The sequence below is a fragment of the Pagrus major genome, chromosome 7, assembly GCF_040436345.1.
Source record: "Pagrus major chromosome 7, Pma_NU_1.0".
Taxonomy (NCBI): Eukaryota; Metazoa; Chordata; class Actinopteri; order Spariformes; family Sparidae; genus Pagrus; species Pagrus major.
The window spans coordinates 34,541,756-34,560,826 of NC_133221.1; positions in this window are offsets into that span (position 1 = coordinate 34,541,756).

Consider the following 19,071-nt stretch of genomic DNA (forward strand, 5'->3'; position numbering starts at 1 on the left):
ATGCAACTAATTTTATTTATTGTAGAAATCCTTGCCATTGACATCTCTTCTTTCTCACTTCTCAAACAAAAGCAGAAAATGTATCATTACCTTTTGAAAAACAATCAGAATGTCTTCATAGATTGGTCAAGTGAGAATTTCACTCTTCTAATTCCTTAAAAACATTACTGTTGTTCACTCACTTTACCTTGAATTTGCCCTGGTCAACCTCTCTCTGCCTCTGCCAGTGTTTTCATCCTTACTTTAACCAACCTGTTCCATTGCCTGTGTTAGAGGAAGCATAATTCAGCCATTAGTGTGCTTGTTCTTCCATTTGATTTAAACTGTATATGAAGGCATTTTTATTTTTAAGCTGTCTATCAATAACCCATCACAGTTGAACGTTTAATTGAGGAGTCATTTCACTCATTTTGTTTATCTGTCCACTACCATCTGCCATCATTTAAGACCCAGTCTTCTTTTGGATCAAAAGCAGTGTTTCTCATTTTTACTGTGTCAATGTTGCTAGAAAGTACTGCTACATTTGATGGCATTACTTAAATATGTACTTCTACTTCTATTAGACCCATTCACACTGCCCTTTCAAGGCGGGAATTATGCGCCAATAATCCACCTCGCCATCTGTGTAAAAGTTACAGTTGCAGAGAGAGGGAACAGTTTCGTTCTGATCTGCTGGAAGCGCTGAATGGGTGTGTCGATCTGATGGTGTTCACAGTCTGACAACTAAACAGATCCTTACCTCATCAAATCAAAGAGAAATGTCCCCCTTCAACCCACAAAGCAACGTGACAGGACCAAACAACAGTAATGTGGTAACTGGTAGTGTCTTTGGCATCTTATATGAGGAAAAAAATAAAAAATTTATACATGGAAAAGTGTCTGTTATCCTGTCTGCCTTACTCTTCGTCACATTTCTGTCCAAAAAACAGCATCTGTCCCTGGCAGCAGAGCCAGGCGGCTCCCACAGTTGAATGGCGGTGATGATGTGACATGATTTAGGGCAAAAAACTTTTAACTCACATGTCTTTGTCTCCTTCCACTATTGTGTTGTTGTAGTTTCTGTCTCTGGAAACTTATATAGAAAAAAATCACTGCAACAGTCAGCCCTGCTGACCGAGACTTCAGTGAACTTTCGCCTCGAAAACAGCATCCCTCCCCGCGAGTGAAAGAGCCGGACAGGGTCCACTGTTTACTGATGGTGATTATGTGATGTCATTTAGAGAAAAAACACAACTTTGTTGCTTTCCATGATGCATGGTGGGTCAGGGCCTCAATCACAACACATTATAACAGCATCCATATGATTGTAAACAGTCGGGGTTTGTCTTGTCTTGGGTTTTTGTCTCGTAACTTCCTGTTTTATTTTGAAACCTAACTCTCCTCTCGTTTCAGGTCACTTGCCCTTCCTCATGTGTCACCGGTCTGATTGTCTCACCTGCTCCCTGATTGTTTCCACCTGTTCCCCATTACCCTCATGTGCTTATAGTTTGCGTCTCCCCTTTGTCTTGTGCCAAAGTGTTTCGTCCTTGTCCGTGCACCCAAGCCCTTAACCACAGTCATAGTCAATTTTGCCAAGAGTTTTGCTACGCCACGTAAGTTGTTTTCTGTTTCCTCCTTTGAGAGTGATTTTTCGTTTGTTAAAGTTTTCTAGCTTAGCGTCGATTTTGTGTTATTTTGTAAACTGTTTTCTTTCCTCCCTTTTGGAGCGATTTTTGTGTTTAAATAGTATTAGATAGTTGTAGAGCCTCCTGTTTAGGTGAGCCTTTTCTTTTGTCCTATTGAGCAGTAGTTTTGGTTTTCCTCCTTCGGGAGCGCTTTGATTTGTAATCTAGCCTTTTGTTTTCCTCCTTCGGGAGCGTTTTGATTTTTAGTCTAGTTTTTGTTTTCCTCCTTCGGGAGCGATTTATGTTTTAGGGTCTTCCCTGATTCTAGTGTGTTTTTTGTCTCTCCCTTTTATTGGAGATTTCCCTTATTAGGAAGTTTATCTTCTGTAAGTTATCTTGCCAGGCCTTAGTTTATTAAGTGAGTTTTTCATAGCCCAATTGTTTGTCACTCTTCAAAGAAGGATCTGAAATCAATAAAGTGTGCTTGTACGTGATATCCTCTGCATCTGAGTCCTCATTTTAGTCCAGGCCTGACACGGGGGATATATGTTTAGATTAATAGGTGGAAACCGGGGTAAACATTCTAGAAAAAACACACGGATATCAATGTCATGATGTGTACCGTCAGGCCTCTTTTTTGGTTCCACAGTGCCAGCACGCTATATGAAATGACACACTGGAGCGGTTTTAAGGCGGCGCTGGTTGGTTCAGTGTGTACAACCAAAGTCTCTGTGTGAAAAGGGCTATTGTTTCATGTACCTGTTGAGACTTTTGACTACTACTGAAACCTCCATATGTAAGTAGAGACATAGACAGACAGTTTATGTATGTGTGTGTGTGTGTGTGTGTGTGTGTGTGTGTGTGTGTGTGTGTGTATATATATATACACACACACACATACATAAACTGTGTATATATATATATATATAAACAAAACAATGTAGCTTTGACATCCTTTTTAATAAATTTTACCAGGAGTCATGTTCACTGCAGTAACTGAGCATGGTGTGGTCAGTGACATAACCCCCATACACCAAGGTTACACTAAATATCTTGTTAAAACTACTGTGCATCTGCCATGTTATTTCTCAATATATACATATATATTGTCATACTGTCATATGTAACAAAACGTTTTAGTTACATTGAACCAATGAGCACACCATTCAGAATTATGTGTATTGCATGTTAGCAGAAACGAGTGTCTGAAAATAATTGGAGACGTGGCAGAAAAGTGTAGGGAAGGCAGAAAAAATGTGGGTTACCTAAATGATATTGAAACAGACCTCATTATCTTTTCAGTCTAATCTAACTGTAATAACAGAACTGCAAACTGGAATTTAACTCTACTGTTACCAATTTCACTTCTTAACCAACCTTTTTATTAACAAGTATATAACAAGTGTTCTGAAGGGTTAGGTAAAATTGCAGGCTACTGCCATATGAGACATATTTACATGTAACGTCACCGTTTACACGCAGGCCAACGTTTACACGTACTGTGGATCTAATCCATATAGCAGTGTTCACACATGCACTGCTACCCTTGATGTTGATAGCAACATGGATCAGACCACTGTTATTCATGTAATATGTGTCTTTGATGGATACATTTCATATATGCATGTGTCCTTCTTTCATATCAAGTTGGTTTATGCTGCATGAACGTGCTCCTTAGTAGGGATACAAAAAGAAATGGCATCATCTCATTAGCTGCACCAGGAAAATGCTTCAAGTACTGGTCCTAGCAGTCACGTGTTAGCCTGCTTGAGACTATTGCATATTAGTAAGAAATTTTTTTTTCCAATTATCTTTGTATTGATTTTCACAAATACAACATATAGAACAAACATATACAGACATTTTTTAAAGGAAAATAGACTTTGCATTTCAATTCATGATCTGAACTGTCAGCTGACCACAGTAGAATGTGGGAAACACAGAATGCACCTGACAATCCCTATCCACCTTATTCCTGGGGTCGTTGCTGTAGAAACGATTATGGGTGCAACTTCCGGTTCTCACTGGAAGTAGCAGTGAGCCATTGTTTGCTTGCAGTTTTCGTTTCCCGTAGCAGTTTATTTGAAAGTTTACTGTTTTCTTTTCTAAACGATGATCAGCTCCGGTGGCATTTAAAAATGTCCTTGCGCAGCTCGGGAACATGTTGTGCTGTTCGCGGTTGTACTAATAACCAGACGAATTTTCAATCAACCTCAGTCCTTATCAAAACTACTAAATATATAGGCTATATATATATTTTAGGATTTCAATATTTTAAATGACAATTTCATAAAGGGTGTAACTAATTTGATACAAAATGACGGATTTTCAATATAATAACTGAGACTGGAGATTTTTTACGTGTTATCACAGCCTTGCATATGTCAAAGATTAGTAAAAAAAATATATATATATTTTGATGCATTATTAGTTTTTGTTTAGTATCAGATTAAAATTTTTCACCTTAATGTAGTCTAAGTGGACGTTTTTGTCCCATAGACTGCCATTAACCGCATTTTTCCATTGCAAAGCCATAACAGGATATAATCGTGCATTCTGCAATGTCGGTGCCCCCCCTGGTTGGAAAGAGGTAAAATTGATCATTTTTATTGTTGATCATCAGATGATGTCATTTATCTATTATCCAGGCCTATCCACTAAGGGCCTGATCTACTAAGATCCCAGATAAGGTGCGCTAAATTGCGTGCTGGTAAAAGTTTGCGTGTTTGGTTAGCGCACGAAAAACAGGTGATCTACTAAGAGTAATCCGCTAAATGACAGCATGCGCAAACCGCAGTATTTAAATGAGGGTTTTGTGTGTGGTAATCGTTTCCATCATGGAGAGTGTGGACAGAGAGCTGGATGGCTGCAAAGACAGAATTTTTTTTATTTTTTTTTTAGGGGTCCCAGAGGGTTAAAACTACCAGACCAATCAACATTTACCTTCAAAAGGATGGCAGCAGCATGGCTGCAAGATCTGCCTTTACCTGCAATGCATGAACACCCTGCTGTTTGGATTTCACCTGATGCTGAAACTAACACCGAGGCTCGGTGATGAGGGACTTTAAAGGGGACATATTATGCAAAACTCACTTTTTCCTTGGTTTAGTATGTATATTTGCGTATCCGGAGTGCCTCCCCACCCCTTAAGCATAAGTTTCGACAATATTTTGTACCTGCCGGAGTCAGGAATTGAGTCTCTAAACAAGCCTTTTGGATTTCACCCGGACGGTTACGTAACAGTCCGGGTGATTTGAATACTCCCGCCCTCACCCTGACTATCTCCTCCCACACTACGCCAGCTACCTGAACGAGGATCCGCCATTTTCTCGTTCTCGCTTCACTTGTACACTACACCCTGACCGCTACCATGTACAACCCGAAAGCCAAGCACTGCTGCTCTGTATTCGGATGCATGGATCCTCCTGTTTCGCTACATCGCCTCCCTACCAAAGAGGATATCAGAGCGAAGTGGCTACATTTTATTTATCAGGGAAACATCCCAGCTTCATTGAGCAAAAGCGTTATGGTCTGTGCCAGTCACTTCACGCCGGACTGCTTCAGCAACCAGGGTCAGGACTGGCAACAAGATTGTCCCTTAAAAGATGGCTCCATATCCACTGTCAATGATGGAACTGTAAGTATTTAAAAAACAGTGTAGTTTGTGTTACTTTGGCCGTTTAGCACATGAGCTAACGCTAACCGTCGATGTAAATATGAGGCTGAACTAACATTACATGTGAAGTTATCAACGTTGGGCTTACTGGCCGTAGTATTCACGATTATGTTAATGTTACCAAACGTTAATTTGTCATATCAGCACTCTTTTAAAACATGACAGTGAATTGAGAAAATGAATTAGGATATTGACATTTTATCGCTTCTAACTGGCAGTGAATCACTGCTCGGCCGCGAACATGGGGAGGAGACGGTGTGAAATGTCTCAGTTGTTCGCGGACGGTGAGCTGCTGTTCCGCCGTGAACAAGCAGAGGAGATTGTATGAAATGGTCTTAGTTGTTAGCGGTCGGTGAGCTGCTGTTCCGCTTCCGCCGTGAACAAGCAGAGGAGATTGTATGAAATCGTCTCAATTGTTCGCGGATGGTGAGCTACGTTAATTCATTAGCATGTTGTGCTAAAGGACAGTGTGTTAGACGCCCAGGAGTAACTTGGCAGTCGAACGACTTCCTGCGTGTTGGTATACATGTAATACGTGTGTAACATTAGCTGCTGGCATGAGAGACCAGACCTAAGAGTACCAAAACGTTATCTGCAGTAAAGCAATCGCTACTTTGTCTTGGAGCCGGACACAGGGGTTACCTGCTACATGTCTGCTGTGCTACTATCAGTTATATGCAGGCATGGACACAGAAAAGTTGCTTCGCAAATGTGTATAGCTCGTTGCCATGGTCATGCGGTGCTGTCCTCACGTCTTCCGCTCGGCAGGAAGAGGTGGGCGGCGCACGCAGTAGCTCATTAGCATTAAAGGGAAAGGTACTCAAACCGGCCGCTTAGAGCAGGGCTGGGAAACTGGTGTGTAAACAACCCTGCTGTGCTCAATCCTTCGTTTTTTTCCACCAAAGCATGTTACTATCATTCCATTTAGACATCAAGGAACCATGTTAACAAGCAGAAATGAGCATAATATGTCACCTTTAAGTCATGGAATGCGCTCAGGTCACATTTGTGTCGAGTCCATAACCGAGAGACATCACAGCAAACATCGTCATTGGCCACATTCAACTGTCATGTTTGTGGATTCCCTGAAGTTTCCTCTGAAAAAGAGTATTTTGCACATATAAATTTGCATCTCAAAGCCAATGAAACATTCCCCTGCTTCTTCAAGGGTTGTTCATTTAGCACAAACATCAATGGGACATTTAAATCGCATAAAAATAGAAAGCACCTTGGTTATTCTTACAGTGACTTTAAACCTGTAATAGTTTCACTGAGAGCTAGTTTTGACACACCAAGTCTTTCAGGTGAACATGGAGACAGTGAAGTATTAGATGAAGACGAGCTAGAAGTGCAGTCAAGTTTTCAGACAGCTATCTCAGAAAATGTTGAGAAGATGCTAGAAATTTGCAACAGTGTTGCTTAAGATGGAAAACATACTCCATGTTCCTAGCAGTGCAGTCGATGAACTTTTACAGGACTTGCACTTCCTGATGAGTTCTGCGTCCATGACTACATTAAATGGCATTGTGTCAGATTTTTGTACATAATCTTGGTCTTAATGCGACAGAAATAGAGGAGTTGGCCTCTGCAGTCTGCCTCTCTAACCCTTTGATAAAAACAATTGGAGATCAAGGCCCACTTGACACTGCTTTTAAGCGGAAGCAGTACTTCAAAGACAAGTTCCAAGTAGTTGAACCAGTTGATTATGTTTTGGATAAGGAGTGCAACCATACCTACCAATATGTACCATTATTGCGGTCACTGCAGCAGCTCCTCAGCAAAGATGGTGTCATTGATGATGTAGTTGAAAACTATAGTAGTGCGCACTTGAATGAAAATGCACACCAAGAATACAAGTCATTTCAAGATGGGGAGTTTTTCAAAGAAAATCAGTTCCTGTCTGCAGGGGAATTTAGAATAAGTGTGACCCTTTATATTGATGACTTTGAAGTGTGCAACCCTCTGGGTACTTCCAAAAAGAAGCACAAACTTTGTGCGATGTACTGGATTTTGAATAACTTACCCCCAGGCCAGCACTCCTCTTTGTCATCCATCTACTTGGCATTAATGTGTAAAAGTAGCTACATCAAGAAATATGGATATGGAAAAGTTCTTGAACCTCTTCTCCGTGATCTGGCTGTTTTGAAAGAGAATGGGGTGTTTGTCCCACAGATTGGAAAAAATATTAAAGGCACTGTACAATGTGTAGCCGCAGACAATCTGGGTGCCCATGGGATTGCAGGCTTTGTGGAGAAATTTTCGGGAGAGTTTGTCGATTTTGTACAGGACATTCCAGTGATTTTCAGACCAAGCAGGTTCTGTCGGGTGAGTTTAGGCTTCGATCCAAAGATGGACACAAAGAACATGTCAAACATGCAGTAGAGAGTGGAAAGCCGTGTGTTGGGGTGAAAAGGCCATGTGTGCTGACAGGAAATCTTTCTGGACCATGCAATTTGAAGGCAAACACAGTTTTTTTAAGGGAGTTGCTCGTCATACGAAGTGCTTCAAGAATATTGCTCTATCACTGTCAAGGAAGCACCAGCTGATGATTGCCTATCATTTACACTCATCACATCCACAGAAACCTGGAGTTGAAGTGTCAAATGTATCAAGAGTTCCTCTTGAGGTGCTGAAAGATGATATGGTATTGCCCCTCCAGCAGATGTACCCAAACATGGCAGAAGTAAACATGGCTAAAAATGCAGATTGTAAGGGGATCAACTACAGGAAGGGAATGATAGTCATCTGTGGATTTACTGATGGGCTACCTGAATTTGGAGAAATAATAAGGATATGTGTACTTGAGGATACACTGAGTTTCATTGTCAGGAGTTTCTCAGCTTGGTTTAGGGAGCACTACCGGGCCTTTGAACTGCAATCATGTCCAACTGGCAAAATGTCCCTGATAAAGCATGACGAACTGGCAGAGAAGTACCCTTTACATGACTACTTCGTTGGGCCCCTTCGTCTGGTTACATTTAAAAGATATTCTTATATCAAAATCACGCCTTGAATATGTGAGTAAGCAGCTGTCTTTGATAGCTTACTGAATGTGCACTTCAATCTTACTAGCATAAGCACCTAATACTAACTTAACACCTGTCACCTATGTCCACTTAGCTGTGTGTTTCTGTGCATGCACTAACTCCCTGTCACTGGTTGAATCTGACAGTATTAGGTACATCTGCACACTTTCTAAGACAAGACAATGCTTACATTATAATTATGTGTTAGACATTGGTACTCCTAACACTTTGTTAACTTTTTAAAGTATGATAAGGAACCAACCTGTCCAGTCTGTCTGTCCTGCATTCTAGCTCACTGTCCTTTGTCTTCTATCTGCTCCCTCTCTGTCTATCATTCTATCTTCTCACTTACTTTTTTTCCTCTCTGACTAGTCACCTGTTAACCAATCACTGTAGACATGTTCTTTCATCCATAGAAGCTCAATCATCACTTATCTTATATATCAGTCCTTTACTAAGACTTTCTCTTGGCACCTTTGTGAAAAAGTAACTAACGCTATTTAAGAAGGCTCCTAGTATTAAGATATTAAGATAAATATCCCTATGTGAATATGGCCTCTGTTTAGTTACATATTATTAAAGCCAGTTTTTGACTTTCCAATTTTAATGCTTTTAATTTATACATATTTAATGGTTTAATGCTTGTATTTTTGTCATTATCAGACTGAAGCATTTGGATGATGGCTGCACCAGTAAAACTGCGGATTATCCTTGGCGCCAACAATGCTGAGAAACTGATCATAGAATCAGGCATGCCACAGTCTGTGGATGATCTTGCAAATGAGATCAAACGTCAGTTTGATATAGAGGGGGACATTAGACTTCAGTACATTGACACTGACTTTGATAATGAGTTTGTTAACCCTAACCAAATAAGTGATATTCAAGACAAAAGCACAGTGAAAATCATCCCCTTGTCAGATGCTCTAGACTTTAACCCAGGCAACATGAACCAGAGTGGGGAGGAAACCTCTTTGTCATCTTCTGACACTATTAATACTCTCCTCCCCTGAAACTTCTCAATCACAGTGGCCCACAAAATTCCAAATGCCAAAGTTTCCATATGATGTGGAACTGCAACTTCAAAGTGCAAACCAGGCCTTCATATCAGATGGAGTTCTTCTGAACCCTAGTCACAAAATGAAGTCAGACATCTTGGAAAGTCTGGCAGAGCAAATAATTAAGTTCAAGGCATATCCTACAAACTTGAAAGTAGAATCTGTTGCTGAAGCTTTAATTAAAGCACATCCATGTTTGAGAGAACAAGGATCCACAAGTGGCTTCTACGGATGGAAAATAAGCCTCAAGTACAAGATGGCAAACTATAGGACAAAGCTCAGAAACTTGGGGTGCTCAGAACTGAGCATTAATTCACTCAAGCACAAACCTGCAGACCGATGTCACCCTGCCTACAATGTGAAAAAAACCAGAAAGGCAGAGGTACATTTTTGTCCTCTGTATCCTGCTGGTGAGACCCAGGACAGCCTGGAAGGTGAACGATTGGCATTGTTATCCGAGGTCAAGAAGAGAAATAATGATCAAGTTGTCAAAGAGAAGATGGCTAAGACCTTTGCATACAGGAGGCAGGAAGTCGTCAAAGACAAGCCCATGATCACCAAGTTCAAAAGCAGATGGCCAGGACTGTTCACTGTGGCAGAGGTATGATACGCTTCTCAAATTGGCTATGATCAATACAGCATTGTATCAAATGACAATGTGAAAGAGTTCTTGCAGAATTCTATAAGCATATGAGAATGTTTATTATTTTGTGTTAAATGTAACCATGGCACTGGAAACAATGTTTAAGTTCTTTAAAATATAGTCTGCTTTGATATAATCTTGTGAGAGTCAGTTAGTACTTTGGGCAGTTACAGGGTTGTGCTGAATTCAGAAATATGGCAGAAAGTAGCAAAACCTTTATGGGCTGTTAATATAAGGTTGAATGTTTTAGTAAGTACTAGTAATATGTTGTGTTTATGGGTTCAGGTGGAAGCAGAAATTCAAAGAATCACTACTGCTCCTCTCGTCCCTAAGTTCTTCCTAAATCTCGACCAGCGGACTGACAACCTAATCAAAGCATTCAGCAAAAAAGGAGGCACTGCAGGAAGGAGAATTAAAATGATTTTGGCTCCAATGACACAGGTATGTTTTGCCATCATAAGCTGATGTTGTGTTAAAATAAAATGTTACTGTCACTTTTGCCAGACAGCAGCAGGGTGTGGCAACGATGGGTGTTGTATTTTAGTATCCTTTGGGCTCTGTGCAGTCACCTTACTTCACCAATATCACTGATGCTCTGTAGATACAGTGCATCCTGAAAGTATTCACAGCGCTTCACTTTTTCCACATTTTGTTATGTTACAGCCTTATTCCAAAATGGATTAAGTTATTTTTTTTCCACAGAATTCTACAAACAATACCCCAAGAAGTTTGTCTGAAATTTTTTAACTTTATTAAAAATAATGAAGGAAAATATACCATGTACTCACTGTATTCACAGCCTTTGCTCAATACTTTGTTGAAGTACCTTTGGCACCAATTACAGCCTCAAGTCTTTTTGAGTATGATGCTACAAGCTTGGCACACCTATCTTTGGGCAGTTTCTCCCATTCTTCTCTGCAGGACCTCTCAAGCTCCATCAGGTTGGATGGGGAGCGCACAACCATTTTCAGATCTCTCCAGAGATGTTCAATCGGGTTCAAGTCTGGGCTCTGGCTGGGCCACTCAAGGACATTCACAGAGTTGTCCTGTAGCCACTTCTTTGTTATCTTGGCTGTGTGCTTTGGGTCATTGTCCTGTTGGACGATGAACCTTCGACCCAGTCTGAGGTCCAGAGCGCTCTGGAGCAGGTTTTCATCAAGGATGTTTCTGTACATTGCTGCATTCATCTTTCCCTCGATCCTGACTAGTCTCCCAGTTCCTGCCGCTGAAAAACATCCCCACAGCATGATGCTGCCACCACCATGCTTCACTGTAGGGATGGTATTGGCCAGGTGATGAGCGGTGCCTGGTTTCCTCCAGACATGACGCTTGGCATTCAGGCCAAAGAGTTCAAGCTTTGTTTCATCAGACCAGAGAATTTTGCTTCTCATGGTCTGAGAGTCCTTCAGGTGCCTTTTGGCAAACTCCAAGTGGGCTGTCATGTGCCTTTTACTGAGGAGTGGCTTCTGTCTGGCCACTCTAACATACAGGCCTGATTGGTGGAGTGCTGCAGAGATGGTTGTCCTTCTGTAAGATTCTCCTCTCTCCACAGAGAGACGCTGGAGGTCTGTCAGAGTGACCATCGGGTTCTTGGTCACCTCCCTGACTAAGGCCCTTCTCCCCCGATTGCTCAGTTTGGCTGGGCGGCCAGCTCTAGGAAGAGTCCTGGTGGTTCCAAACTTCTTCCATTTATGGATGATGGAGGCCACTGTGCTCATTGGGACCTTCAATGCTGCAGAAATGTTTCTGTACCCTTCCCCAGATCTGTGCCTCGATACAATCCTGTCTCAGAGGTCTACAGACAATTCCTTGGACTTCATGGCTTGGTTTTTGCTCTGACATGCACTGTCAACTGTGGGACCTTATATAGACAGGTGTATGCCTTTCCAAATTATGTCCAATCAACTGAATTTACCACAGGTGGAATCAAGTTGTAGAAACATCTCAAGGATGATCAGTGTAAACAGGATGCACCTGAGCTCACATTTTTTATTTTTAATAAATTTGCAAAGATTTCAAACAAACTTCTTTCACGTTGTCATTATGGGGTATTTTTTAAAGAATTTTAAGGAAAATAATTCATTTAATCCATTTTGGAATAAGGCTGTAACATAACAAAATGTGGAAAAAGTGCAGCGCTGTGAATACTTTCCGGATGCACTGTAGGTACTGATGATGTTCTGGGTGGTTTTAATCACACGCTGCAGCCTTCCTGACCTGCACACCCCATTATGCCAATTTGTGATTAATTTGTCATTGTGTACATGTCTATCTCCACACTTGAGATGCCATCCGTTTCAAATGCTTTTAGAAATGTGAGGTGTAGTAGGTGTGTATGTGCAGTCCTAAAGTTTCTTTTTCTTTTTTTTTTATAGAATGAAACTGTCAAAAGAAAGAGGGAGTGCGTCCTGAAGGCACTTTGTGTCTTTCTGAATGAAGACCCAGACATCCTCTTCAAGGAATACCTGGTTAGTAATATTAATTGTTTTGTTTTCACCTCTATTCAACCAATTATTGAATAACTAATGTTGTTACCTCATTATAATTGCATGGAATTAGTTTGTTTAAACTTATTTTGAAATCTAATATATACCTTAACCATGCATTTCATTAGGGACACCTGTGCAGTCTAATGTAAGCCAATACAATTACTTTTATGAAGCTTATACATTTTAAATTTTTTCTGACATTGTCAGAAAGATAATTCTACTTTGCTTATAACTGAGGTTGTAGTGGGTGGCGGTAGTGCAGTTTTATTGAGAAGTGTTCCTAATATTGTGTCTACCAGAGTCTACCAGAGTATGTAAGTGGAGTTGTGCAGTGAGAATTTCTGCTCCTCACTCATGGAGCTGTTTCTCTGCTCTCCAGCTCAGTACTGCTACTCACTCAACTTAGATCATGTAAACATATTAGGAATACTTGTTAACACAATGTCAACACAAACAAAATGTCTAAGCTTAGTAAAAGTAAAAGCAGTGCTGTTCCAAATAAAGTACCAACTGAGTCCATTAAATAATGCTATTCAATTCTTCAAAATCTGTTTGTGATTTCATAGGTTTTTTTTGTCATGTCTTTCTCTCCCATGTATAGGATTCCGATCCTACTACTCAAGGGGAGGTTGAACAAATTCTCCATGGCATCTACAGCATCACTGTTGAGGGAGGTGATGCCACTACTCCTCCAGCTGATGTGGGAATCGTGATCGAGGGTGTTGAAGTTCTACATGACTTGGGAGACATTGCCACTGCATGTGCACTCTTGATGGGTGTAATATATGCACTGAACCTCAGTTATCCTCAAGAACTGAAAGCCTTCTTTGAAGTGCTTTAGAAGATCTTTCTTCAACTGGATGCTTCAAGACTCTCAACAAAGGTACAGATGCTCAAAAACAAACTGTTTGAATGAGCCAATCACTGATTTACATACTGAATGTTATGCGGAATAGGCACAATTCTATTTTGGACCAAAACTGAATAAAGTGAAAAGTAGTTTTGTGTTAAAACTAAGTTCCAAGCTACAAGAATTGAGAAGTGAATTGAAAGGCCAATGTTGACAGCAGCAAGTGTGTTGTTAGATTTTTAGACCAGTATGCTGTTTGAATTTTTTTTTGAAAACACCAAGCCTGTCATGTTAGACCAAAATATAGTCAAAGGGATGTTTTTTGTTCTATGTTGTGCTGTATGTGTTATGCTGCATAAAGGCAGTTTACAGACGTTCATGGACTGTCGTGTACCATAATTTTGCCAACTGAGTTTATTTGGATGGATGCAACAAATGGTTATTTTCATTAGTGATGAATCTGTCCATTTTTTTTTCTATTGGTTGTCACTTTGGGAATCTGTGATTGGCATTTTTGACTTGATACACCAAGGTGTAAAACCTTATGTTTTATTTTGTCACAACCCAAAGATAGACAGTTTACTGTCAGAGGACTAAATAAACCAGAAAATATTTACATTTAAAGGTATAGTTTGGGTTTTTGAAGAGGGGTTGTATGAAATACTTGTACATAGTTAGTGTATACCCGCAATAGACTGGGGTCAGCGCGCTCCATCATAAACGGCATTTTGTCATCGCTCTCATCATCACAAATTTTTATTTTTTAGTTGTTGCTTCCATAAACTGCTAAAAGTCTGACCCAAACAGCTGATCTGCAGCGGCGCAGCACAGTGGCTGCTCTGTTGCGCCTATGTGTAGGGATATGGGTTGAGAGAATATAGTGCCAAAGGAAAGGGCTGTCTGACGACATGGTAAAAAGCTGTAAATACTCAAAATTTAGCGAACACTTACAATGATATAGATTTTTTAAGGTGGGCCTTATTTGACGTGGCTACAGTGTGTTTTTCTGCTGACCCCATCAATATTAATTCAAAGTGTAGCTTCAATGTCGGAGCTTCAAACTGGGAGTGCACTGACTGCAGTCTATTGCAGATAATACACTGACAATGCATGAGTACATCATTCAACCCTGCTTCAAGAAACCTGAACTATCCCTTTAAAAAACTGGGACAAGAGATATTCTGTCAGTCAACTAATTGTACGTATAATAGTTGCAGTTATAATTATATGCGTTACACTGCCAAAAATGTCATTATAATGTTGTTTTTTGGACCAAGTGCACCAAAATGCTAATGTTAAATGCATTGGTGAATAAAGGCATTAACAAAAATATGTTGGGTGTACCAAATTAATTTGTGTGGAACCTGTTGACAAACTAGAATTATGTTAAACTAATTAAAAAAGACTTGATTAGATGAAAGTATAATGTTTTTATTAATTGAACTTAAATGTATTATTTTATTTGTACATATAAGATGTATGTTGAAAGGGCAAATGTAAAATATGTAGGATGAAAATATATTTTTTAAGTTCATATAACGTGACTGATTTAATTATGCAAACTGAAATAGCTCTTGTTGATCAGAAGTAATTGTTTTTATCTGGCTCAATTCACAATCATTATGTTACTCTAATACAATTTGATTAAGTTAGATTAACTTTATATATTTAATTGTAATTAACTTAATACATTTTTGTGGCATTTTGCTAACCCCCCAAAATGTAGAATTGGTAAATATGAAATGACTGTAAATGGCACAATTCTGATGTAACAGGCTATTTCTGGTTGTTTTCAGGGATATTTGTCACTGCATAAAATGCAACTCAAGATGCGGTGTTACAATAAATTGAAAATAATTTCAAGGTCCTTGAAAAGCTGTATTTACTGTTACAAATAAAACATGTAGCAGGCCCACCACTAATCTTGATGTTTTAGCTTTGCCATTTCTAATCAAATCAAATCAAATCAAAACTTTATTTATAGAGCACTTTTCATGCAAGGACATGCAACACAAAGTGCTTTACACATGAAAGACAAAACAATTACAAAGAAAGCCCCTCCCTCCCACCCTCCATACTACACACACACACACACACACACACACACACACACACACACACACACACACACGCACACACATACACATACACATACACACACACACACACACACACACACAAACACACAAACACACACCTGCACACTCTCACTACTGACAATAGGGAGACATGGCATGGCACTGAGGATTGAGGAAGCACCACCTTTGGGGCCGTCCACACTGGGAGGAGTCGCAGGCTGTGCCACAGGGGGCACCAGTGCCCAGGCCCCCCGACCCGACAGACAACAGCCGGCCGGGCCGAAGGGACCCAAGGACAGCACCCCCAGCAGCAGCCCAGACACAGCTCCCAGTGTGGAGGACCCCCCTGACGAAACACTGGAGTTAAACCTAAAAACTAAAAACATAAGATAGGTTAAAACCCCTGACAAAAGATAAGTAAATGGACTGAACAGTTAAAAGGATAAAAATATGTAAGATAATAAATAAAATAGTACAATGATAAATAAAACAAATACAATTATTTAAGGTTAATATCGTCTTAAAAAACAAGATAGAAGCAACAACATAAAATAAGATAGAACCACATAAGAACGTAAGAAGAATTTAAAATATTAGTTAAAAGCCTGATTGAAAAGGTATGTCTTTAACCTTCCCTTAAAAATATCAACAGTCACTGCAGTCCTGAGGCTCTCCGGCAGGCTGTTCCACAGGTGGGGGCCATAGTGGCTAAATGCCGCCTCACCATGGGTTTTAGTTCTGGGTTTTGGTATGATTAAAAGGCCGGTGCCGGAGGACCTCAGGGTCCGCGAGGGTTGATATGGTAAAAGCAGGTCAGATCAGTAGGAGGGCGCAAGGCCGTCAAGACATTTAAAGACCAGTAAAGAGAGCAGGGCATTACAGTAATCTAAGCGACAGGAAATAAAAGCATGCCTTAGCACCTCTGTACTGGCCTGGGAGAGAAACGGGCGGACTCTGGCTATGTTCTTAAGATGATAAAAACCTAGTTTCGTAATTTTTTTGATATGTGGAATAAAATTCAGCTCAGAATCAAAAATCACGCCCAGATTTTTTTACTGATTGTGTTGGTTTAAGATATTGTAGTTTTGGTAAAAGTTTCTCTCTCTGGTGTGTCTCCTGATGACGTCCCCAAGAGGAAGCATGTAAAGATTAAAAAGAAGTGGACCTAAAATTGACCCTTGGGGAAACCCACATCCACTTTCATGGGTTCCTGAGGAACATGTATCCATACTTAGATAAAAGCATCGGTCTGTGAGATGCACGTCCTCTCCTCCTGCGAACTTTCCCCTCTCCCCCATTTATCACATTTGGTTAAAATAATTAGAGTAAAAAATAATAATACCAGTCCATATTAATGACCTGTGTACTTATCATAGGTTCCTGATAAGATTTAACCCTTTATGGCACTCACAATTATGCCAGGAAAACTAAACAAAAAACATGTTAGCCACCACAATTACCACACTTGGGCGACCCTTACAATATGATCACATTTTCTTGTACGTGTTAAGACTCTAGCTGCAGCATTCAAATTGAAATTGAATTGAAATTCCCTCTGTATCATGTGATATGAGATGTTCAGTCAATCTAAATTACCTTTGCTCGGACACCAAGTAATTCTAAATTACCTTTCCTTGTTAAATTGATTTGGATTTACTATTTACTAAACTATGATTTAGTATATTATTAGTAAATCCAAAACATTTTAACTGTTGCTTTTATTTCAATGAACATTTTTTTTGTTTAAATGTAGTTAAATGATTGAATAGTTCTTGCTTAAATTTGTAGTTATTAAAAGCTATTCAGTTATATTAATTGTCACTTTGTTGCCATAGTTTTTAAGTAAACCTTGGTCAAACTTTTTATGGTGTAGCTGTGGTGGCGCAGTGAATTTTGATGTTTAGCCATGAAACAGGATGTTGTTTTTAATTTGAGCACATGGTCGAATCTTCCGCAAACTTCACATGTATAGTAGGAGTCTAAGAGCCGCAGTGTCCATCTGGTGAGGCGGGATGATGCCTTAGGGCAGTTGAATGCCCAGGCCAGAGCACTATGGTCTTTAAACAGATCAAATGCTTCCCCTTCAAGGTAATGGTGCCACTTTTTGACGGCCCACACCACCGCCAGGCATTCCTTCGCTGAGGTGGAATAGGTGGAATTAAGATGCAAGATGGCGCCGCGTGAGTGGCAGCCTGTTACAGCAGCTCTCGCTCACCTTTGAGCTTTTTCTTCTTTTTATATAACTTTTAGTACTTTTTAACTTTTTTAATTTACTTCTTTTTGGAGCTCTTTCTCCGGGCAGTATGGAGACCAGAGATGTTTTTATCGCTCTGGTCTTAATTCTGCTTTTTTCGCTGTTTTCCGCCGTGTCCGGGGAACCTGTACGCGGCCCTATTGTTTACAGTAGGGATCAGCTGTTGGCCCTCAGTAGTGCCGTGGTGCCACCGCTCGAGTGGCCCGCCGTAGCAGGAGGAGATGCTACAGACCCGTCCTCCCGTCTGTCATCATGGGGAATGTGAGATCTCTCCCCAACAAGATGGACGAGCTAACGGCGCTGACCCGGCATCAGAGGGACTACCGTGAGAGCAGCATCATGGTGTTTACTGAGACGTGGCTAACGGCGCTGACCCCGGATACGGACGCTAACCTGGACGGATTTCAAATGCGGCGGGCAGACAGGACGGCAGAGAGCGGTAAGAGGAAAGGAGGAGGGCTGGCTGTGTTTGTTAATGACAGATGGTGTAACTCTGGGCACATCACTGTTAAAGAACAGGTCTGCAGTAAGGACATTGAACTTTTAGCAGTTAGCATGAGGCCGTACTACCTCCCGAGGGAGTTTACACACGTGATCGTACTCGCTGTGTATATCCCCCCCTCTGCTAACGCTGATGCAGCTTGTGACCTTCTCCACTCAGTCACAAGCTCACTGCAGACACAGCACCCACAGGCCCTCTTCCTCATCTCTGGGGATTTCAATCATGCCTCTCTGTCCTCCACGCTGCCCACATTCACACAATATGTCACCTGCCACACCAGAGACAATAAAACACTGGACTTATTTTATGCCAACAGCAAGGAGGCATACAACTCATCCCCCCTCCCTCCCCTGGGAAGATCTGACCACAACCTGGTTCATCTCCTGCCTGTGTACAAGCCCCTCGTAAACAGGCAACCAGTGGAGACCCGCACAGTTAAGACATGGACTGAAGAGTCTGAAGCTGTGAAGGATTGTGGAGTACATCTTCAACATGAGCCTGAAGCTGGGAAAAGTGCCACTGCTGTGGAAAACCTCCTGCGTGGTACCAGTACCAAAGATCCCTCACCCAAAGGACTTCAACAACTACCGACCAGTTGCTCTCACGTCACACCTGATGAAGACCCTGGGGCGGCTGGTCCTCGTCCATCTCCGCCCTCTGGTGGGTCCTTTTATGGACCCACTTCAGTTTGCCTACCAGCCTGGCATCGGAGTGGATGACGCCATCATCTTCCTCCTTGACAGATCACTGTCTCACCTGGAGAAACCTGGAAGCACTGTGAGGATCATGTTCTTTGATTTCTCCAGTGCTTTCAACACCATACAGCCTGCACTTTCCGGGGACAAGCTGGAGCTCACGGGGGTGGACCAACACCTCACGACCTGGATCCTC